This window comes from Chelonia mydas, chromosome 11 (assembly GCF_015237465.2).
Source record: "Chelonia mydas isolate rCheMyd1 chromosome 11, rCheMyd1.pri.v2, whole genome shotgun sequence".
NCBI classification, from domain to species: Eukaryota; Metazoa; Chordata; order Testudines; family Cheloniidae; genus Chelonia; species Chelonia mydas.
Window position 1 is genome coordinate 41794881 of NC_051251.2, and position 24121 is coordinate 41819001.

Genomic DNA, 24121 nt, shown 5'->3' on the forward strand with positions numbered 1-24121 from the left:
ATAGCTTAATAATAAACAGGCTTTTCTGAAGTTTAATACTATAGGAAAAATGCCAGCAAAAGCTGAAACCAACCCCCACGCCCTCCAGCCACCCTGAACAGCCGCTTACAGAAATGATTTGCAGAACTTGAATTCAAACAGGGGGAGGGGACCAAGGCATGTGAGGGAAGTACTGCAAACACCACAACAGACAAAAGATACTGTTGGCCAGCTCAGCAGATGGGGCACATTGCTATGGGCAATGAAACGGCTTTAAAAAAAGACCTGAAAATTGTCTTTTTAAAAATCCAGTGACTCTGGAATAGTGTAGTGAATGCCCTTCCGGGTAGGATAAGGGGATCATTCAGCAGGTTAACAACTTATAAAACTTACCTATATTTTTAGGTCAAACATCCAGACTAACTCCTGCTCCATCTGATGTCCCTGGGTGAACTATACTAATCAAGTGAAATGCACATTGGAAGCTTCCTCTAATCTCGGACTCTAGCCTATTAGGTTCAGATACATATTAGTTACAGTGCTATGCATTTTTGTTCACTCATCAGACCCTGTAGGATGGGTCAGCTTCAAGCCATAGCAGTTTGTTCTGTGACAGGTGTGAAGTCACCAGCACAATGCAAGCTGGATTCATACACAGCAGGAATTGGCGAGTGACTAAGTGTTGTGCTAAACCAAAGGTGGGCAAACTACGGCCCACGGGACCATCCTGCTTGGTCCTTGAGCTCTCGGCTAGGGAAGCTAGCCCCCGGCACCTCAGCTCACCATGCCGCCAGCACTCTGGGCAGCGGGGCTGCGTGCTCGTGCGGGGCAGCAAGGCTGCGAGAGCCGTAAGTAGTACACCGTAAGTAGCATATTCCTATGGGGAGCAATTTAATACACTACACCAGCCCTCCACACAGTTTTGGAACCCCGATGTGGCCCTCAGGCCAAAAAGTTTGTCCACCCCTGTGCTAAACACTCCTATTACTCCTTTTTGTGGGGAAAATTCAGCACATTTTTAAATCTGGAATTTCTTAAACATTATTATTAGGATTGTCGATTAATCGCAGTTAACTCATACAATTAAAAAAAAAGTAATCGCGATTTAAAAAATTATTCACCATTAATCAGTTTTAATTGTATTGTTAAACAATAGAATACCAATTGAAATTTATTAAATATTTTGTATGTTTTTCTACATTTTCATATATACTGTATTCTGTGTTGTAATTGAAATCAAAGTGTACATTTTTTATTACAAAATTTGCACTGTAAAAATGATAAAGAAAAGAAATAGTATTTTTCAATTCACCTCATAAAAGTACTGTAGTGCAATCTCTTTGTCGTGAAAGTGCAACTTACAAAATGTAGATTTTTTTTGTTACATAACTGCACTAAAAACAAAACAAAGTCCACTCAGTTCTACTTCTTATTCAGCCAATCGCTAAAACAAACAAGTTTGTTTACATTTACAGGAGATAATGCTGCCCTCTTCTTATTTACAATGTCACCAGAAAGTGAGAACAGGCATTCATATGGCACTTTTCTAGCTGGCATTACAAGGTATTTACATGCCAGATATGCTAAAAATTTGTATGCCCCTTCATGCTTCGGCCACCATTCCAGAGGAAATGCTTCCATGCTGATGACGCTTGTTAAAAAAATTAATGTGTTAATTAAATTTGTGACCGAACTACTTGGGGGAGAATTGTATGTCTCCTGCTCTGTTTTACCCACATTCTGCCATATATTTCATGTTATAGCAGTCTTGGATGATGACCCAGGACATGTCGTTTTAAGAACACTTTCACAGCAGATTTGACAAAATGCAAAGAAGGTACCAATGTGAGATTTCCAAAAATATCTACAGCACTCGACCCAAGGTTTAAGAATCTGAAGTGCCTTCCAAAATCTGAGAGGGATGAGGTGTGGAGCATGTTTTCAGAAGTCTTAAAAGAGCAACACCCCAACACAGGAACTACAGAACCTGAACCACCAAACAAGAAAATTAACCTTCTGCTAGTGGCTTCTGTCTCAGATAATGAAAATGAACATGCGTCGGTCCGCACTACTTTGGATTGTTATCAAGCAGAATCCATCATTAGTATGGAAGAATGTCCTCTGGAATGGTGGTTGAAGCATCAGGAACACATGAATCTTTAGCGCATCTGGCACATAAAGATCTTGCAACGCTGGCTACAACAGTGCCATGAGAACACGTGTTCTCACTTTCAGGTGACATTGTAAACAAGAAGCGGGCAGCATTATCTCCTGAAAATGTAAACAAATTTGTTTGTCTGAGCAATTAGCTGAACAAGAAATAGTACTGAGTGGCCTTGCAGGCTCTAAAATTTTACATTGCATTCAAAAATAAAACAGATTTTTGTACATAATTCTACATTTGTAAGTTAAACTTTCATGACAAAGAAATTGCACTATAGTACTTGTATTAGGTGAATTGAAAAATACTATTTCTTTTGTTTTTTTTACAGTGCAAATACTTGTAATCAAATATAAATAAAAAGTGAGCACTGTACACTTTGTATTCTGTGTTGTAATTGAAATCAGTATATTTGAAAATGTACAAAACATCCAAAATATTTAAATAAATGGTATTCTATTATTGTTTAATAGTGCGATTAATCACATGATTAATTTTTTTAATCACTTGACAGCCCTAATTATTATTTGCAGGTCACTTCTAAACTACCACAAACTTACAGAGTTGTGTGCTTTCTTCCCTGCAGAATTCAACCAGAACATAGATAAAAAACACAAACAAATCAAATTCTCTACTTTACAAGCTAAGGATCAAATAATACCCTTAGACAGATGTAAGAATACCCCTGGCCGCCCTTCATCAACTTCAGTGGAAGATGCATATTTATCTGAGCACAGAATTTGTCCCCATCTGGTTCTATTTTTATATTTTGTTTTAGTTTCTCTCTCCCTCCAGATCCATTTTATATTCTATTCTCTTTTTGCAGCCCTCCTTTTTAATTTGTCTGAAAAATTAATATTTTTTCCCTTTTTATATAAGAGACTGACACAGTAGCCTGTTTTATAGAAAAAGTTTCCTGACCCCATTGTTTGCTTTCTGATTTTTGATTCTCCTAGCTCCCCTTCTTTTGTACTTCTTCTAATTGCCTTCACTCTTGGTGGCAGAATGAAACTTAGGCCTTGACTACATGAGAAAGTTGCAGCCGCTTAAAAAAATTCATTTTTAAACTGATTTAAATACCAGCTGCAAACTCCAGTGTGGACACACTTATTTTGGTTTAAGAGTAGCATATTTTGATTTAGTTTACATTAATTCCTAATTGATTTATGCTAAACCACTATTAAACTGAAATAATGTCCAACCAGGGTTTGCACTGTTTTAACTAAATCATTTTAGAGTCACACCTTGAGTTAAACTGGTGCAGCTCTCCATGTAGACAAAGCCTAAGCCTCACACTGAGCACAAAAGGAGCATGGCGGCAGCGGCGGGGGGGACAGGGACACGGACAGACGATGGGGACAGTTGGGAAGACCTCATGATTTAATCACACTCGTATCATATTTAACAAAAAAGCTGCCAGCCACTGATGTGCCCACTACCAAGAACTGCACAGAAATAAGAGTCCCAGCTGATGGAGTCAAGCCTACGATCTCTGACTAACAGAACACACACCATGCAAATGTCACTGTTCCTATGGACTGAAAGTTTTATTTTAACATTTTCCAGTATTGCCAAGTCCATGCATTCAAAATGCGAGAGATTGACTTACACACCAGCTTTCTGGGTCTTTTATTTGCCTTTTGATTTTGAGCCTTTAGGCTTCATGTGTCTATCTTTTCTCTGTGACCATGATGGGTAGAATCTTACTTTTTTTTTCTTCTTCCACTGAAAGCTGAAATTCTCAGTATGTATATGATTCCAAGAGCTGGGATTTTAACTAAAACAACACAGTCTGAAGATGGAAAATTGGATGGTGTCCCTAGCCTCTGTTTGCCAGAAGCTGGGAATGGACGATAGGGGATGGATCACTTGATGATTACCTGTTCATTCCCTTTGGGGCACCTGGCATTGGCCACTGTCAGAAGACAGGATCCTGGGCTAGATGGACCTTTGGTCTGACCCATTATGGCCATTCTTATGCTTTACTTTTGTTTACTATTTCCCCTCACAATGTAATATCGGAACAATTAGCTATACGGCAATCCCATGAAACTCACCCATTAGCTATCATGGAGAGATGGTAACTTCTTTATAGTTTATACTGTGACTAAGTTTACATTATATGCCCAATTTTTACCTGTCCTCTTGCTACACCAATCTGCCGTCAATATCTCTTGTTTAGTCCCCTGTCAGAAGTGGTGATTTTTGAAAGTCTAATCAGTAACACGACAAGGCATTTGAAAACTAATCAAAGATTTTTATTTTTTAAAAGAGAGGTTTCCTATCTTTTTGGAGTATGTTATAATTCAAAGAAATGTCACCATTCAGATTATTCTTCCATCCTCAATGAGGAGTAATGCCTTTATTTATTTTTTGCAAGAAGAGGGGTGCTCATTTTAATTTTATTGGTGAACCTCTGAGAAGTACCTGGGTTTTAGAGAGTCCACAGAGTCCTGGTAAAGACTATATACTCCACTGGAGCAGAGATTCTTAATGAGTTTGGGAGCTTGCAAAACTTGAGTTCTGCAGGATCAGGGAAACTCAGCTAGGGCTAAGAGCCTTTTTACCAAAGCGTACAAACTTCTCAGACCTGAATCGGACAGCTTTTGCTTGCAGCCTCCTGGGTTTATAAACTCTGCAGACCTTGAGAGTTACTCAAGTAATGGTTGACAGAAGCTGGACTTCTGCAGGAGCTTCTGCCTTGCAGAGTTTCAAAGCTCCATGTAGGACCAATGCAAGGAGCTTTCATGTGCTGCTAGGATGAGGAGGAGCAGTAGCACAGGAATAGCCATTGTGGGAGAACTTGTGTTACTAACTGGGGCAAGTAGGAGGAACAGCCTGGCAAGGGTCAGCATGGTCCTTGACATGCTGCTGAATGATTTTATACTCATGGCTAAAACCCACGAAAGCTTATGCCCAAATAAATTTGTTAGTCTCTAAGGTGCCACAAGGACTCCTCGGTTTTTTTTTTTTTTTTTTTGTAAGAATGCAGTAACTCAATAAAGAATATGTCTCTATCTTGATTTCAGGATCTCTGCTTAGATTTTTTAGAAGTACTAGTACAACATTCTATTTCCTACCTTTCAGAGGTTTCTTTTATTTTTAACTTTCATGCTGAGTTTTCTGACTTTCAAAAACCTTTTGTTTTTTTAAAATACAATGCTCTAGTAATGTTTAAAATTTTACACATCTTTTCACCCCTTAAAAGAAAAATTTAGTCTGGATTTAAAATTTAAAAAGAAGAAGATCTCATTCTGTCTACTTATTTCCCTGTGTATTCCAGGTGGAACATGAAAGACATTGGTTCAGTTTCATTTTAGACACTTACAAATTTCCAAGCACGGGAAACAAAGTAGAGGAAAGATTGAGACAGAATCTCCATAGGAAATCTAGGGTGGGTGTGGGAAAAGAGCAGAATGGAGAGAAGGGAAAATAAGAATCCTGCACTAAGTGACTAAACAAGAATTTATGTACGTTAAAAGAAAAGGAATTGTAGATTTTCTCCACTTAATATCAAAATTTCGTACACTAGCTGACAACTTGTATCTACCTTTTAAAAAGTACTTTACTGTATTTATTAGCACCTGAACTTTCGTTTTATAAAATCGATTCCTTTGTTCAATATAAAGAATCTAAAAAGACCCCTCCACGACAAAAAAACAAATAAACAAAAACAGATAGTAGGAGTATTTCCACAGTGTAAATCTAATTTAAAAAGTTCATATTTTTTTAAACAATTCAAGTCTACACCATCCCAATACAGCAAGCCATGCTAAATGCTACTTTTTCATGCTCATAATAGTCTCCATGTTTGTTCCTGTAATAGCTCATGCTTACAAACAGCTACTAACATAAGTTTTCTGCTAAAGCCCTCCTAGTCAACTGTTAAAAGGGACCTTTAAAATGCATATAACACATCTTTAGAGCGGGTAGAAACAGCCATTTCAGAAAGACTAACCTGTTGTTTAATCCGTTGGAAATCACCAAATTCTGAAGTTCCCCTAAATATCTTCTAGCTTGTTTCCTGTAAGAGCTGCATGTGACATCACACTTCCTCACCGCACCTTGTTAAACTTGCCTCAGTTACTGGGCAGAAGCATATGAAGAACTACAAACATACTGTAACCACAATGTCAAGATGAACAGTTCATACATTTCTGCATAGCCAGAAAGACACCCAGTACATTTCTTTTGGGGGCTGCTTGCAAAGGACTGAATGGATCACTGTATGCTGCTCATTTATATTAATGCTGCACTTTGAATATTATGGTGCTGTTACAATATCATTAGCTGGCTTTTTTTTCTTAAAGGAAGCATGATTGGCCTCATCAGGCAGTAATTAGGTAGATTTGCACTAATGCAATAGAACGTGGGTATGGGAAATTTCCATCTGAATATATTTGCTCATAGGCTTTTCAGAGTAGTATTCAGTGGTAGTATTTAGGCTTGAAGTATTCATTTTGCATAGAGGCAGTATGTAGTAGAAATTTGTTTTTTGGGAAAATAATTGTCTTCAGTACAGACTTAAGACATACACATCATTCCATCAACATAATTTACTTATTTCAAAGGGCTGCTGTAGGAGTAATTATTTAATGCTTATAAAGTGCTTTGAAAATATAGGGCCAACTCTCCTCTCATTTACAGCAGTCTACATCCAAAGTAACTCCATCTAACGATGGACTTGACAAACAAGCTGGGATAGAACATACAACAGGTAGGGGGAGGATGGTGAAAGTCCTGGATATGATTACATGGTTACTCAGTAGTTAGTGTTTTTGAAGTGTGTTTTCAGCCGTGATTTGAAGTCAAGATAGAGACCTAAGAAGTGGATTTTGAAAGAGCATTTGAGTCCTAAGTGGCACCATGGAAGGAGAGACAGATGTTTTTGAGAGAAAGAGTATCAAAAACTGCCATCACAAAAGGAGCAGAGAAGGCATGGAAAGAGGAGAAACAAAATATTGTTATGCTGGAATGTGTTAAGAGTGGCCATCAATCACAGACCTGGTAAGAAAAGATAGGTATCCTAAGCATCCTTCATTTAGGCTTAACTAAAGGAATAATTAAATGTGTCTTTTTTTTTTGTGACAACGGAAACAATAGAAGCCACCACTGAAGGCAAGTTCCAGCATGGCAAGCCCTGAGTAGAAACTAAGCCATGTGGACTAAGGGGTTTCCCTAGAGCCTCACTGCAAACGCAGGGGCTAGGGCACTGCTTTGCAGCTGCATGTATCTATGTATGCGAAAGACACCAGAAAGCAAGGAGAAAAAGTGTGCAAACAGAGAGAGAAGCAATGGGAGCATGGCCTAGGAGGAAGCCCAGAGCGTGAGCTTGGGCACAATACTTGCAGAGAAGGCAGACTTGGATTTCTGGATGAGGAAACTGCTTCCTGTTTGTTTCTACTATGTTCAGGGAAACCACACTTTTTGCTTTTTTTTTTTTTTTTTTTGGGGGGGGGGGAGGCTAAATTAACAAGAACTGAAATAGCTGACTCATTGTTTCTGTTAGCAGGAGAAATTGATGCAATCTGACAAGGTCCCAAATATTGGCTAACTGCTCAGGCTAAAAGGGGCAACAATGCAGTGTAATTTCTTAATAGATATATTCTGGCTGCCCAAAGAGCTCTGAAACGTGGAAGGAATCATTCATCTAAAAGAGATGATCGACCCCTCCCCAGTTCCAGAAAAAGCCATTTCTAGTTCCTTTTGTACGGTCTGTCCTCATGAGGTGGGTGCTATGTCCACATACTTACATAATAAGCCTTTCATCTGAAGACTTCAAAACACTTTACCTCAAATGAGCAAGTATTAAACCCATTTTACTGATGGGAAAAAATTACGTACAGACAACTTGCCTCATGTCGTAAAGTGAGTGACTGGGAAACAGATCTGCCTCCTAGCTCTGTGACCTTATCACTAGGAAAATTGCCCAAAACTGGTATCAATTGTTGTGGTATAAAAGGAGGAGTTCAGAAAGAAACAGATCCATTCCAACTGGGAAAGCAATGCCAATTCAAAACTTAAGAAAATTTGGCCCCTGGATGTTATGTAAACAATCCTCCATGAAAGCGGAGAGAATTATATTTTTCAAGAAGAGGGCACAACTACACCCACAAAAATGTGTGTGTAAGTGTGACTGGAAAATAGGCACCTGCGTGCAAAATGGGTACTTGCGCATGAGATTCCCATTTTGGGTCCACGAGTGCCTGTTTGTGCATGCACCTGCAAGTTCCTGTGGTTGTACTATGCGCCTGCAGACACCTTTGCTACACCCACAATTGAAAATTTGGGCCCAAATAAAGGGCCTAGTATTACTTATATTGGAAGATGATTTAGCACACTATGAAATGCCTTCATTTAGAATAATCTTTCTCCGTGAGCATGCAGAGACATTCTGCTCTGTATGCCTCAGCACTAGAGGAGTAAGGGGAAATTGAAAAGTTCATGAACTTGCTGTATGTTTGTTCACAACACACTGCTCCATTGTACTCATCTTCAGCTTAAACCGATCCTTTAGAAGTTTTTCAAGAGTAACAATCACTGCTGACAAGTGGTGATTTTTTTTTTTTAATCACATGAAAAAGGGCTCCATTTATAGTGGCACTTTTAACATGGGAACTGCTCCTTAGAGATAGAAAGCTAGATCCTCAGTTGTGCCAGAGCTCTGCTTGGTGCAGCTGGCAGGGGTAGGAGGGGGGACTGCATACGTAGCTCTGTACTCCCATCTTCCGGGGAACAGGTTGTCCTCAGCATAACTTAGAACAGAGGTGGGCAAACTACGGCCCGCGGGTCACATCCGGCCCATGGGACCGTCCTGCCGGCCCTTGAGCTCCCGGTCGGGGAGGCTAGCCCCTGGCCCCTCCCCCGCTATTCCCCCTTCCCCGCAGCCTCAGCTTGCCCTGCCGCCAGTGCTCTGGGCAGTGGGGCTGCGAGCTCCTGCCGGGCAGCACGGGGGTGTGGCTGGTTCTGGCTGGGTGGCACGGCTGCCAGACATGCTGCTCTGAGCGGCATAGTAAGGGGGCGGAGAATGGGGGGGTTGGATAAGGGGCAGGAGGTCCCAGGGGGCAGTCAGGGGACGGGGGCGGTCAGGGGATGGGGAGTTGGATGGGCATGGGATTCCCGGGGGGCCTGTCAGGGGGTGGGGGTGTGGATAGGAGTCGGGGCAGTCAGGGGACGGGGACTGTCAGGGGACAAGGAGCAGTGGGGGTTGGACGGATGGGAGGTTCTGAGGGGGCAGATAGGGGGCGGGGGCCAGGCTGCTTGGGGAGGCACAGCCTTCCCTACCCAGCCCTCCATACAGTTTTGGAACCCCAGTGTGTCCCTCAGGCCAAAAAGTTTGCCCTCCCCTGACTTACAGCAACCTCAGAGCCGCTTTACAATTATGCCTGGCCACAGTTGTTCCCAAGGAGCCATGCCACAGCCACAGATCGGCGTGCAGCAGCACTCCAGCATTACTCTCCCTGTTCTGAGGTGGTGATGGAGCGCTAGCTATGCCACTCCTGTTCCATCAGGGGAATTTACTACTCTTCCCATCTAGCTGGATCTGCTGGTTTCTGGGTGCTTTGAGCCACCACTATAGCCTAAGGATCTATCCTGTTGTCTGTCAGGTCCGTTCTCACATCTCCAAAATATGGAAGGAAACATGCATCTGAAGGCCATTAGGCCCATCTCCCACAGACAAACTATTTGTTTCTCCTCTCTCATCATATTGTCCATCCACGCCAGCAATGTGGAAGCTGTACTCTGGCAGATCTGGGAGTACTGCTGTCCCTCGCAGTGGATTCCCTATGGTTACCCAACACATTATGAGGTGAGCCAATCATTTATAACTAATGCGGTGTGTCCTATGTACACTGTGAAACAAAGTCATCCCTTCCTCTTTTGAGGGCAGGACATAACTAAGTTCCTCCTGGTGCGCACCCATATAACCAAAGAAGGGGTGGTATATGCAGTAACAAGACAGTGAGTTACAGGAAAGGAAAGATTTTTACAGGTGGTCCTGATATTTCCCTCACTGATACTACAGTAACTTACAATTGAAAAAGAGACTACTCTTATTAGGAGTGAATCATGGATGTAGCAAAGAGGACTGTAATACACACCAATGAGAACTGTGGTTGCAATGTCATATTATGATGCTTTGCCACACCAGCACACTTAACAGGCTGATTGAACCTTTGAGCCAAAGGTCACCGTGCAGCTTATTAGCATAGGTACCAGTACTGTGTATCATCCATTATAAACACAAGCAGATATGCTACTGTAAGATGCTAATACCAGTGGCCGTAGTGACAAGTTATACCAATGTTTGTTGTCCCAGATGGGTTGAGAGTGTAGAATGAAAAATCATAGGATGTTTGAGGTGTCTGACTTGAAAACAAGTGCACCACTAGTTTACGAAAACACTTGCAAGTATATTGGACAATGCAATATGCACAAATGGGGAATACTTAGCCCCAGAGTTTACCCGTGGTAAATATGCCAGATCTAGTGCCCGCCTCAGAGAACTGGACCATGCATATTTGTTATGTGGAAATTCACATATACTTAACTAATATGACAGTCTGGATACACACTGATTAGTGAAATATTGTGAGAAATACTTTCTATTTCTAATGTTCCAATCACAGCCATAACTGGTCCTGAACTTTAACAAGCAAGATATAAATGAATGCAGGAACACTACAGTATGTGGAACTGCTAACAGTTAAGTAAAGAACCATATAGAGATATGTGCATAGATATTTCTGAGGAACTTCAGAATATAGTAAGTAGTGTTATATCTTATTTCCACATGATTCATTTCATCCTCTTGTCTGAAGCAACTTGGGATTGACGTCGGAATTACTGACAGAAAATTGTTTAAATGCTTGCAAAGCCATTTATCTATCTATCTATCTATCTATCTTAAAAGCTATTTCATTTTTAAAATAAAGCATTTTTCCATATAAAAATATTTACAATGATCCTGTGAGGAGGTTCTTAAAAGGACAGCATTTTCATATTGGGGCTAAATAACCTCCTACTTCCATTCTTAATTCAATAACAACCTTAACAACTTAACATACTGCTTTGCTTTAACACTCAAAGGCCAACATATACACAGATATTTTAAGGACAGGTTCTCTTAATGTTTTTGTGTTTTAATATTCAACAGTAATCTTCCAATATCACAAGAATTGGGACACTAATAGAGAGGTGTTCAAACTTCAAAGCAGGCATATGGTAGGCAATATATGCTGAGAGAGTTATGTTCAGGCATGGAAATTGGGACTTCAATAGTTTATAATCCCTGCTGTTTCCATTTCCTCTTGTTCATTATCAGCACAGATGGGGGCTGTAGATTAGTAAACAGTGGGAGTTTGGTATTGGGGTGAACTAGAGCATGTGTGATATAGGGCTAGGTGTCCTGTTGGCACCAATGGTTTGTAGTGAGATTTAAATGGATGCCCAAGAGGCTCCTTCACAAATATCAAATATAAGCACATTTTCCCATTCCTTACATGGTAGAACGATGAGTGAACTGAGTCAAAAAGAACCTGAACTGAACCTTTGAGGGCCAAAAATTTTCAGGTAACTTCCTTTAGAAAGAAAGTTTTCACTCATCTCTGCTGATATCATTTGGAAGAACTGAAACACTACAAAAACAAAAGACATTGTTCTCATGCCATTTCTGTGAAACCAGGAGTCTTGAATCAAAACCTAATATGGAGAGCTCATAAAAGGTTCAGATAAGCGAATTTTGAATGCTTTTCCAACGTAAACTTCAAGCTCTTTAGAGGTTTGCACCTAAAGTTATAACAGGTAAGAGGCGTAAGCAAAGAGGAGACTACGTTTTCAAGTTTCCGCCCACTGTTTTAGCTACAGGACGCCCAGTCATATGGCTAAATCTTTGCTTGGTACCATGAAGAGATCGAGAAGCTTGTAAGCTTTCCCACACACTTTAAGTGAGTAATAGTTGCTAAACTGACAAATAGTGCTCTGGAAATGCTACTTGTTTGGCTCGAAAAAAAAGGAAATATCATGAATATCAGTAAACTCCTGAAGAAGTTCTGTACATTTTTTTGTTATTATGATCCAGTAATCACATTACCTACTGCTGCCAAAAGATCTAGATAGCTGTGGAAATCCTATGTTGGATTAGATGACTCAGAATTTTAGTCTAATCTCAAGAATCAGACAGACAAAGGACTTCTATTATGATTAACTGAATTGGTGGCTGTTCATATCCACATAGTATTTGATTTCTAAGTCTGCAGCATTTCTATATACAGTACTCCACACCTGAATAGAGAGTTAGTGCTTGGCTACACTTACATGTTATAGCGCTCTAACTTGCTGGCTCAGGGGGGTGAAAAATCACCCCCCTGAGCGCAGCAGGTCAGAGCGCTTTAAAGCGCTAGTGTAAACAGGCTCCGAGAGCTGGGAGCCATGCTCCCAGCACTTAGAGCTAATGCCCTCATGGAGGTGGATTACCAGGAGCGCTGGGAGACCTCTCTCCCAGTGCTCGCGCGCAACCACACTCGCACTTCAAAGCGCTGCTGCTTCCAGTGTAGCCATGCCCTAAGACATGATCCAAAAGACTGGGAGTTAGTGACCCAGCAGCATTTAAAAAAAAAATAGTTCTGGTTATTTTTAGTCATTTCCCTCCCACCCAAAAATTGGCCACTTTTACTGCAGACAAATATAGGGCCGTACACTTCTCTCCTTTATTCCAATGAAAATCAGGGGTCTAACTACATTGACCTCATTGTACAGACTAGTATAAAACCCTTGGAAGTGAAATCAGAATTTGTGCCACACTCACCTTCTGGGAAGCATTAGAGTGGAATCCCTCCAACATTTTTCTAGAATATTGGGTTGCTAGTGGCATGTCTGCTAGCTACTTATCCTTCTGCTACATTGCCTTTAGATTGTGGTGATGGTAAAAGGAAGAAGTTTAGTACGGCAGCAGCAATTCCTTATTAGCAGACATTATGAGTTCTAAAGATTATTCATACCAGAAACCATATGATGTGATCTCAAGAGTTTCTGTAGCTTGCATACTTGGATGCAGCATTCTTTACAAAATCAGAACTCCCATTGACCTTAGATGAGACCCACCATTCAGCTAGAACAGATTAACATAGTTCTCTTTTCCAAATTCTTGAATCACAAAATATTTTATATTCATTTTAGTCCAGTTTTTTTACTTTAAAAATATGTATTAACAAAGTTATATACATTCTCCCCCATACATGCCCTTAGAATTTGTGTGCTAATGTAACTTTCACAGAGGCAGAGATTTTAAGGCCAGAAGGGATATTACTGATCATCTAGCGCAGTGTTTCCCAAAAAAAGGACTGTGTGGGGCACAAGAAGGTTCTAGGTGGGTCTCAGGCCTGGCCAAAGGGAAAAGTGGAGAGCAAGCTTACCCCACAGCAGCAGCTTCTCTGCCACTGGGATGGGCCTAGCTGCCCACTCCGGGTGTTGCAACCTGGTTCACGGGGTTGGAGTGCCCCTCAAGAGAAGTAAGAAGGTGACAACAGTGGTCGAGGAAGAGAAGGACACTGGCCTATGAATTTGTTTCTATCTGAACCCTGCCTGAATTTGGACCCTGGGTGAGTCACACACACACACACACACACACACACACAAATTCCTACTTGTGCTATCACCAGTGGGAACCAGAGAGCACATCTACACTGTAGACACACCCAAACTAGCATGGCTAAAAATTGTAGTGTATATGCAGCAGTGCAGGCTTCAACAAAATGTGAGTAGGTACCCAGGGTCACTGGCATGCTTGTACAGCCTGCGCTAAAACCCACACCAATGTATCTCTCCTAATATTTGCAGCTGTGGATATGTCTACCTGAGCTTCATATCGCACCTGAGATTGCAGTGTGTGTATCTCAGTGTGACAGTCTGCTAATAAAATAGCGACTTGCACCTCTGATGAGTTACGGATAGCATCCTCTGCTCCGTTCTTATGTAAAACTGCTAGCAATTTCACATGAATAGAAGCTTTGGCTGAGTGAGGAATGCAAGATCACAGTCGGTTTCCACTAGCTTTTAAAAAATGATTGCTATTAATTAGCCTTGGAGACTGATGTGATCCATTTTATTCAGAGAGGGCACATACAGAGGGCAGGCTCAAGGCCTATGCATCACTGAAATCCCACTTAAGCCCTAGGGATGTAGCACTGGCTGCATGCATGTAAGTTTCCTCAGATCACCATGCCCAGTGTGCACATGCCCTGTCCTGAAATGGACGTTTGCTTTGGCTGAGGGAGCAGTTTAGGCTTATGCGGATTCAGTCGTTGACCACCTCATGCCTTTCAACATGAAAGCTAGCTAGCATCTCTTCTGACGCGGGCACTTGTCCCACTGGAAATAGATGTGAGACAACTCACTCATTCTCTCACCAAACAGAAGTTGGTCCAACAAGAGATATGAGCTCACCCACCTTGTGTCTCATTTCACGTAGACCATCCAAAAGACATTATATGGCAATGATGTTCAGTTACAATTAACCTGGCTGAGATTCAAACTGCTAATCTAGAAACAAAAGGCTCACTGCCCATTATCAGTGCTTGGCTCCAAATCCCCCCCTTCAACCAATTTTTAGTGAATTAAACCTGAAAAAGTTTTAGGGGACCACCTCTCTATCTTAACAGAGAAGTGTGTGGAATTTTATCCATTATATAAATAGAAGGAAACAGTTACCAACACTAGACAGGGGCCATAGTGGGTTGGATAGACTGGGCTCCATACTGAATTTGGCAAGCAGGAGGCTGCATTTTAAGGGGCTCCTAAGAGTGAAAGATAAGGCACTCATCTGGTGTTCTGGCTTCAAGCAATCTGGCACCAGTGTCAAGTCAGCAGGAGTTCCGTGGAATAATGCAGCTAAGTGTAAAAGGCAGTAAGCATCTGATTATTCAAAGATGAAAAAATAAACAGTAGACAGTTAGGTCCTCAGTGGAGAAAGGAAATATTGAATTTGTGCTTGAGCAGATGGATATATGCTCTAACAATGTTATCTTGGGGCAGTGAGGACCCTTATCACTGTATATTTTGAAAGTAGGCTGTCTGAAGATTTCTGTTAGGTTATTACTTATAGAGTAAAAATATACTACAATCCAATTTCCAAAACTCATCTTAACTAAGATTACTTCCCTCAGGGCTGTACTATACTTGTAAACCTAGAGCATAGAGAATAGAGCATCAGCCAAGGGATAGTGCTAAACATTCCCTCTCCTTTACAAGTTAGGGTGCCCCGGGAGTGGGAAAGGCACTGAGGTGCAAGACTCACAGTTTTTATGGAGGTTCTTTCTATGCCAACCCTCTCTCCCTCATTGTTTGAGTTTTCTAACGGTCAGATTCCTTAAGGCATAAGAGGCATAGGTACGGTGCTCTTTGGACTGACTGGCAGGTATGCTGTCAGTATTGTGGGCATGCCTCCAAGCATTACCACATGCTACTTTATCCATTTCCCTGTTATTACCAGCAGAGGACTGTGCTAAAACAGCTGTTAGACAGTATGTTTATAGCTACAGGGTTACATGTAGGCTTGGCACATTCAATTTAAGTTGGCAATCATCAGTCAATTTTGATTTCACCAGACATACAGAAATATGTGAAAACAATATCCATTCATAGCAGTCCTTGAGTGTAGCCCATGCCCACAAGGATACAGTATCCCAGCTCTGGGGCCACGCAGGGAGCCCTTTGCAGTGCTGCTGCCATGGCCCCACTCACTCACAAGCTGTCCCCTGGCAGGAACCATTCAGCAGAAGAATGGCCTCCCCCATGTCCAGCAGTTTGTCCTCCTCCCAGTCCTGGCCAGGGGTCTCTGCTCTACGCCACCAGGACCACAGCCTTCCCCATACTTTGAGCTTGCAAAGATCCAGTGCCCCTGGCGCTACAGAGAGTAGTAGGCAGCCCTGGCTGGAAAACTGAAAAAAATTATTAGAATTGATAAAAATCATCAATATTAACAGCTGAATCCACAGAAAAGAAATAAAACTGAATTCTGCCAAGCTTACTTCTGATACGTTAATAACTTAGATTTACATTAACTCTTTGATGTGTTTAGTAATTGTCCAAAGTTATTCTCCCAATTAAGCAAAAGTCCCATGTAGAAGTATTTTTAAAATCGATTGCCATTGTGAATACTAGTTTTGAAGATTCTTGACTGCCTACTTGCGTCTGATGCTCCCAAAGCAAATAGTACCCCTTGTACAACTATGCTTTCAACAACAAAAGTCCTCTAATTTTATATCTGGCATTATGCCACACAGAATCCTTTAGCAACACAAACTTCTGGGAATCAGCACTGAAGGGAGATCTTCGCCAAAAACCAAGTCGTTTCAGTTTAAGAATGGCGTTGTCTTGCACCAATCCAACTGTAAGCAATTCAAATCACCATTGCCTCTCCTAAGAGGAGAATTTATCATCAAGATATTGTGAATTGCCTACAATATTCTAGTCTGGGCTCTAACATGCCTTCACACAGACATGCATCAGCAGCTTTTTACCCTGCAATGCACTTGTGAGAGCGCAGATGTTCTACCATGCAATTTCTCATTTTAGATAAATAAAAAAGGAACTTTTCCAGTCATCTTGTGCTGTTTGTCAGTCATGGAACACTTCACATTCTAGTTCCCCATAACAGTGGGGTAGTTTGTCTTCCTCTTCACTTTAGTCAGAATATACAGACACTCACATTCAGGACATGCTAACGAAAGAGAGACCATGTCAAATCTCAGAGGGCCTGACTATGCAGGGTTCTGATTGGGAGTGGTAGGTGGGCTCTACCTATTAACCAGGACACTTCTAGTTATTGCTCTGACCCCATTTTATCTACTTTAGGTGTCTCGGGGGTACAAGGAAGCATGTTCTTATATTCTTCACTTTGAAGTGCACCATACTAGGGAATTCGAAAGAGAGAAAATTAAAAAAATTACACTCACTGTTTCAATCAAATTACCTCTTTTAGGGGTTCCTCCAAACCCTTCTTGAAACCTCAAAGAGCCCCTTCATTTTCTTCACTTGAGTTACAGTCCCACTTTTAGCAAAGGAGGGCTAAATCAGCTCTCTTCAGAGAGCATCCATGCTGCTCCTGGAGACCTGACATGCTCCCCCAAATGAAAAGTGACTCAGAACTTGACTCTCCACAAGATAATATGTTGTGATGCCACTAGAATGCCAGCCCAGCCCATCCAAAGAACTTCTAAAATGAGTTTTGCTATAAAACAAAAATAACTCCTTTATTTTCCACCCTACCCAGAGTCACCTGTTTAGAACAAACACCGAGCTTTGATTTGAGAAGACAGAAGCAGGGTCCTCAGGGTGGCCATTGCAGTGTGGTTTGTGGGGCTTCTTCTTAGAGAAGCAAAATGCTGGGAGCGGTCTGTTTTCCTTTGTAGCTTTATGGTGTTAGATACAATTTGAGCAATTGTTTGGCACAGCTGCATGTTAGAAAATATATTAACACTCTGAGGCCAAACAGTAAGGGTCTTAGGTGTTCTGAGCACGTATTAGAAGCTACAGACTTTTAGACCAGGTTCTGATGTGCACACTCTCTGAGGCCTTGGGCTGCTTCACCTCACCTCACCTCTCCCTTGATTTCACTATGTGTAAGATCAGAACAGGAATACTTTTATAACCTACCTCACTAGGGTTTTACTATCTGAATTGCCATAGCTCACAATTAGGATCAGAGCAGGGGTGTCAGAACAAGCGGGGGGGGGGGGGCACTTCCTCCTTGCCTTAAGGGTGTGCGATCAGGGAGCGTAGGGCAGAGAGAAGCGAGCAGGGCCTGAGGGGAAACACACGGTATGGGGCGTGATGAGTGCAGGTGGGGCCTTGGGGGGGGGGAAGGGGCAGAGTGGGGTGCAGGTCCACAGCCCAGGCACTGGTGGACCCCCCTGATTTTAGGGAGCTTCTGGTGCTTCTTGATCACAGCCCTATTGTACAAACACAGCCTCTGTCCCACAGAGGTTGTATCTGGTCTTAAATTAGATTGTAACAAGTGAGTGTAAGAAACAGAAGGAGCATGAGTGTAACAGCAATAAGAACATGGAGTTATAGACTAGCTATTTTCCCTGCTCTGTGGTTCGAGGTCATTTTAAAGGTTTTGTAATAGGTAGTACAGGTAGCGATGCCCATGGTTAAGGTTGCCTGACACTTCCCATTATAAGACCCTGTTTTCAGTTGCTTATAACTGGGCCAAACTATTATTTGTGTTGAAATTTTCCATGCTGGGTGACTGCCTCAGGACGATTTTTTTAAAAAGGAATAGTTCATCCAAAGTGGTTCAGCCATTTTCTTGACCTAGTTCTGAAAAAAAAATACATTGTTTCGCCCACGTTAAAATACTCTTACCATCATTTCACTGAGAGATTCTAGCGCTTCCATGCTTTGGAACAACGGCTTGAAATTTGGCAGGGAGAAGCCACCCTAATGTCAGGGATGTGCTTTTGCTGTCCCTGTGCAAATCAGCCCAAATTATGCTCAGGAGAGACTTGACAGAGTTTGGTAGCTGAAGATTCAGTCTGCATTGAACATACTTCAGCCCAGGACTGCAGGGACTGAGAGACACTTTCCCCTGCAATTGCCATGGGTCACTATGGTGTCACACACAGGGACTGAGAGCAGGAAGACTGTCTCTCCCATGCCTCAAAGCTCCCCCTTGGATGGTGCCCAAGCAGTGTGGAACAGGAGGAGGCAGCTAGAATGGAGAAGGGTGAGGAGGTGGACTGGGAGAAAGGGGGACATGGAGTGGAGTCGGGGAGGGTGAGGTGGGACAATAATCACTAGATATACTCCCCTCTCAGAAGCATGAATAGAGCTCAGGATTCCCGAGTCCCACCATTCATCTGCTGTCAGCAACTCTCTGTGAAACCCACTGAGAAAAAAAAGGAGCCTGTATTGTCTCCCTCTAGTGGCTATCCATAAAGAGGATGATAACTCAAGTGGCAGAAGTTGGTGGATCTAAAGGTGAATCAGTATGTTCCACACGATCTTTTTCAGGTTTGTTTTTTTTTTTAAAAGGCAAACACTGTAGGAAATTAGATCTACATTAGAAGAACATTCAGGTCACAAAGTCAAGCACTCAGAAAAGTAAGGAAATACCAGCATTAATGTCGCTTGTGCAATGTGGCTATCAGGATGCCAAAATGATAGTGGTCACAGTGCTCAAGTTGGGAGGATTAGTTAATGTTTGTAAAGTGATTTGAAAGAGACAAGAGCTAAATATTTAATTGTTGACCTTGTCCATACAGATCAAATGTTGATCAGTCCAGTAAATTTGGTCAGAAAGTACATTTTCACAACACACTACTACTAACTTTTGGGGGTTGAGTCTTTTTTTTTTTTTTAGCAAAAGGAGGAAGGAGGGAGGGTCATTCTCTTCTCCCACCTCTCTCAAGTATTAAAGAAAGCAGACACCAGATATGAAACCTGCTAGATTTCAGGTTGAGTTACCCACAAAAAGGAAGGATCTTACTGCACTCATGGGAAGTTCTCATCAGAAGCCACACATCTATTGATCTGAATGAACTGTTCTCTGCACTAATGGGAGCTGAAAAAGTATCATCTTGAATTCAGCTGAAAACAGGTAATGGATGCCAAGGCTCTGGCTCAGATCTTCAGCTCATGCACATTTCACTTGGTACAAGACCAGAAGGGGGCAAATAGCTGCTGTAATTTACATCCATCTTCCATGGCTCTAAAAGGCCATTCTAGGAGCTGGGGATTGCCAGGGTCTAGGAATGTCCCAGCCATGGCCCCTTGCCCCAAGCAGGACACCCTTCATCAATGAATAGAGGGCAGTAGTGTAGGAGCCACTACAAAGGCTCTGTGCTACCCAGGGGATTCTCCTAGGCAGGGAAAATCTCAGGTGGCTGGATCTGCTGGCTTTATAGGGCTTAAAGATTTAGTGATCTGAGTTTCAGAGTAACAGCCGTGTTAGTCTGTATTCGCAAAAAGAAAAGGAGTACTTGTGGCACCTTAGAGACTAACCAATTTATTTGAGCATAAGCTTTCGTGAGCTACAGCTCACTTCATCGGATGCATACTGTGGAAAATGTAGAAGATTTTTATACACACAAAGCATGAAAAAAAATACCATTTTTTCATGCTTTGTGTGTATAAAAAGATCTTCTACATTTTCCACAGTATGCATCCGATGAAGTGAGCTGTAGCTCACGAAAGCTTATGCTCAAATAAATTGGTTAGTCTCTAAGGTGCCACAAGTACTCCTTTTCTTTTAGTGGTCTGAGTGTGAAGCCAGAGCACACAGTTCTAAGCTATTAGTGCAGGACCTTTGGTTTAAAAACGGACACCCAACTGAAGTCACATTTCTTTGAAATCCCTTTCCCCTTCAATTGTTACAATTAAACACTTAAGAGAACTGTTACAAAAAACAAAATATTTTTCTGGTTGTTTTGCACATTTGACTGCACTTTGTATGCAGTCATTTCCATGGTCTCCTCTGTCTGTGTGGGTCTGTTAGCCAGCAAAGGGGAAAACACCACAAAGCTGGAAAATGTGATTGTATGACACAAGTCAGCAGGGAGACTGAGAGGACATGATCTACAACTAAATTTTGACTCATTAGATTTCAAGTTGACTGTGTTCCCTTAGTATCAGCGGGTAGCCGGGTTAGTCTACACCCACAAAAACAACAAGGAGTCCAGTGGCACCTTAAAGACTTTATTTGGGCGTAACCTTTCGTGGGCTAAAGCCCACTTCATCGGATACAAGTACTGTTCCCTTAGGTATCAGTAATTAGTGGCTGATGTTGGTAAACAGAAGTCTCAGACATATTGAACATTATAAATACTGGGACTTTAAGTCAACTTGGATCAGTGAGCCCTGGACGATCTCTCACATGGAGGGATATTTCTCTAGTCAACTATTTCTACTGTACATGTGTCCCATTTGAGGACTCATCTTTTAGAAAAGATTGAATAGTTCAGCTTGCTCTGTCACTGAGAGTGTCTAATCTATGACACATTTTAGAGCACAAGCCCTTCGGTTTATCACTACCATTGCAGTCTGACTAAGGGACAATTCAGCTTTATTTGGCAGACTCAGCTGCTAGAGTAACTCTTGACACACAACTCTCCTTACAATATAGCACCACAATACTTTGTCTGATCTTTATAACACTTGTATTGACAATAAAATGACACATTATTATATCTATTTCTGTGACTTAAAGGATTTCACAGCTTTCAGTTCATACCTCTGCCCTCTTAAGATTTTGCTATCCATTGCAAGTTAGTCACAAAGTCAAGCTCTTATTATGGAGTATAAAATGGACAAATCTGAACGATGCAAGGTTTTACTGACTTTTTAGCTATGCTTATATAACCTAGTAGAGTTTCACAGATGCTAGCAATTAGCAGATGACCTGCACAAGTTACGTTCTAGGCAAATAATTTTGCCAATGAAACAGGAAAGAAAGTAGAATCCTGCCTCATCACTCAAAAAATGAGCTACTGAAACAAAAGCAACAGAATTAAACACTAAGTTGAAGCTTCTCTCTGATTCACTTTCTCTCTTCTTGATACAATTCAGCATAACTTATAACCAAAAAGCTGAATGGGCCCTTGTTCACAGCATTTGGAATTCGGAACAGAGACACAGTTAACTCTGCAGGCTTAATTCCCAAAAGGCTCCCTTGCATATGCTGCTCTGTTTACTTCTAAACAATTTTTACATTAAAAAAAGATTTGAGATTTTTTTTTTAAAATGCAAGTTTTAAACTCTGATTCTGTGGATGACTTTTAAAAACATTAAAACATAATAATAGAGCATGACAGATGAGTAACCAAAATAAGATCAATAAAGTGGAATAACCCCTGCTGTTCACTGATTTATAACAGTTGAGCAGTGGGAGGCGATAGCCTTATGTTGAGAAGCAGTGTAGTTTAGTGAATAATCCACTAGCCTGGGAGTCGAGAGATCTAGGTTGCATTCCCAGTTTTGTCACAAAACTTGCTGTATTACCTTAGGAAAATCACCTCACCTCTCGGTGCTTCTGTATTTCTCCCCCCCCTCCCCAATCTCTTTGGAAGGCTTCTCTGTTTAGGAGTCTAAACTATTTGGAGGTAGGGATTGTCTTTCTAGGAATCTGTACAGTGTCTACCACCAGTCCAGTTCCTAGTGGCCACCTTTCCACATGGCAGCTGGGTCCCTAATAGCAGTCTCAGCAAAGAGAGGCCAAAGATTGAATGGGCACATAAGTTTTACTCCCCACTCAAGACTAGAAGTTCTTTCCTCCAGGTCAAGGCTGAAGAATATTAGTGGAGAAGTCTGCTCTGCTGCTCCTACGCTTTACCTATACAGCTGTCAGAGTACTTCGCATTCCAGGGTGATCTCAATCTCACACCTTTAATCACCATTAAGTTCATCAAAAATATTTGAAAGGAGAGAGACCCCCCCACCCCCTTCAGAAAATGTACGTAGAGTGGCATGTGCAACAAGACATTTGAAGCCAGAAGAAAAAATGCTAAGAAAGGCACCTAGGTCTAGTATGCAATTGGCTATTTGTTTAGCCTCTTTTCTTTTCCACAGTACAGAGAACATCCTGTACTTTCTCTATGGCTAGATGCATGTTAAAGTTTGCACTAAACAAAAATAAAAAGATGTAATAATGGTGTGGAGGGTGGGTAGTCTTCAAAGGACACAAGCCCTAAGAGGAGGAGGATAGTGTATACACGCTATGGAAAGATTCAAGAAGGCAAGTCTTGTATAAACATCTTAATAAGCCAAAGGAATCTTTGAGTTTATATCAGGAAGGTAATTTAGCTACAAAATTAGGAGTTTTAAATCCAAATTTTAGTTATCTGTAATTAGAACCAAATGCTGAAATACATCCTAGACAGGCATCATAACTTGACATAGTGTTAATAATCCACTTTATAAAACAGGCAGGTCAAGCTATTTGATGTGTTTCCAATTTATCTCCTACTAGGGCTGGGCAAACTTTCTACTACTCTCAACTTCATTACTCTCTCAGATTTGGTTTGACCTGCACCCACAAGAGAGGAGGTCGATATTACCAGATATAATTTGACACCCTCCAAGTCAGAGGCAGGCAGCCTTCCGTGGCAGTTGGATTGGGCCTGGAGAGAGCAGCTCTTTCAGGCCTTTGTATGTCATTCCGTTATAGGCATGGGTCTTTAGTCTCCTCATCTTGCAAAACCCCCATGTTGAATGCTCTGTAGCATCCTTTAAAGGTTCAAATCCTAAGACTCAACAGCAGTCGGTTTTTATTCTCCAAGCTTTAAATGCTGCTGAGACCATCTCTATTATTTAATTATCCAACCCCTAACACTGGAGTACTGTGGTCCAGACACTGATTTCATTGTATGTTTTCTTGGAAAAAAAGTATCTAGATGTAGAAAACATGCAAGAACTATCCAGCACTTTGCTAATAATTCCACACAGAAAAAATATATTTATTGCTGCTTTCTTGAAATAGTTCTGCAGATTTCACATGCTGTATCTATCATGCCGCATGCCAGTGGCCAAACCGTATCTCATGTTCAGCCTTAATCTACACAGTGTCAATGTTACAGCTCAGAGCATCAAACTGATATTGCAAGAGGAATGGCTGCTGCAAAAATCCATCAATATTTCATTATTTTTGTTCAACAATATGTGCCCTACAAAGCAGCGTCCTAGACAACTTCGTTAAATTAGGTTTTTTATAATGCATTTCCCTGGGCTATTTGATAACTAGTATAAAGTTAGCAACTTGCATGGCTGATTAACTGACAGATGATTCATGATCCTCTTTGAAAGAAGAAACATCAAATAGAAGAATGTGAACACTTTGCTATGCGCTTGATGCAATAGGATGTATATCTTCAAGACCTATTAAAGCCAGTTCTAGTATTTTCCCTTTAATATTGCCAAGTATAAAAGCTATCCTGCCCAAAATAGGAGACTTGTTTGCAGCTTATAACAGCAATGCTTATTTGA

General features: G+C 41.4%; 1 protein-coding gene across 8 annotated transcripts in view; it reads right to left on the reverse strand.

Moving 5' to 3' along the window:
* Positions 1–24121, reverse strand: part of WIPF1 (WAS/WASL interacting protein family member 1) — an 82105-nt gene that overhangs the window by 46101 nt on the left and 11883 nt on the right. For 2 of the 8 annotated variants that reach the window (XM_037912234.2, XM_037912230.2), the window contains exon 1: positions 6099–6349. The exons of 4 other annotated variants lie outside the window; for them this stretch is intronic. The gene's annotated coding sequence lies outside the window, so the exon portion shown is untranslated. Of the gene's footprint in view, positions 1–6098; positions 6350–24121 lie in introns of those variants that run through there. 2 more of the 8 variants (XM_043525293.1, XM_043525291.1) reach the window with 2 other exon arrangements.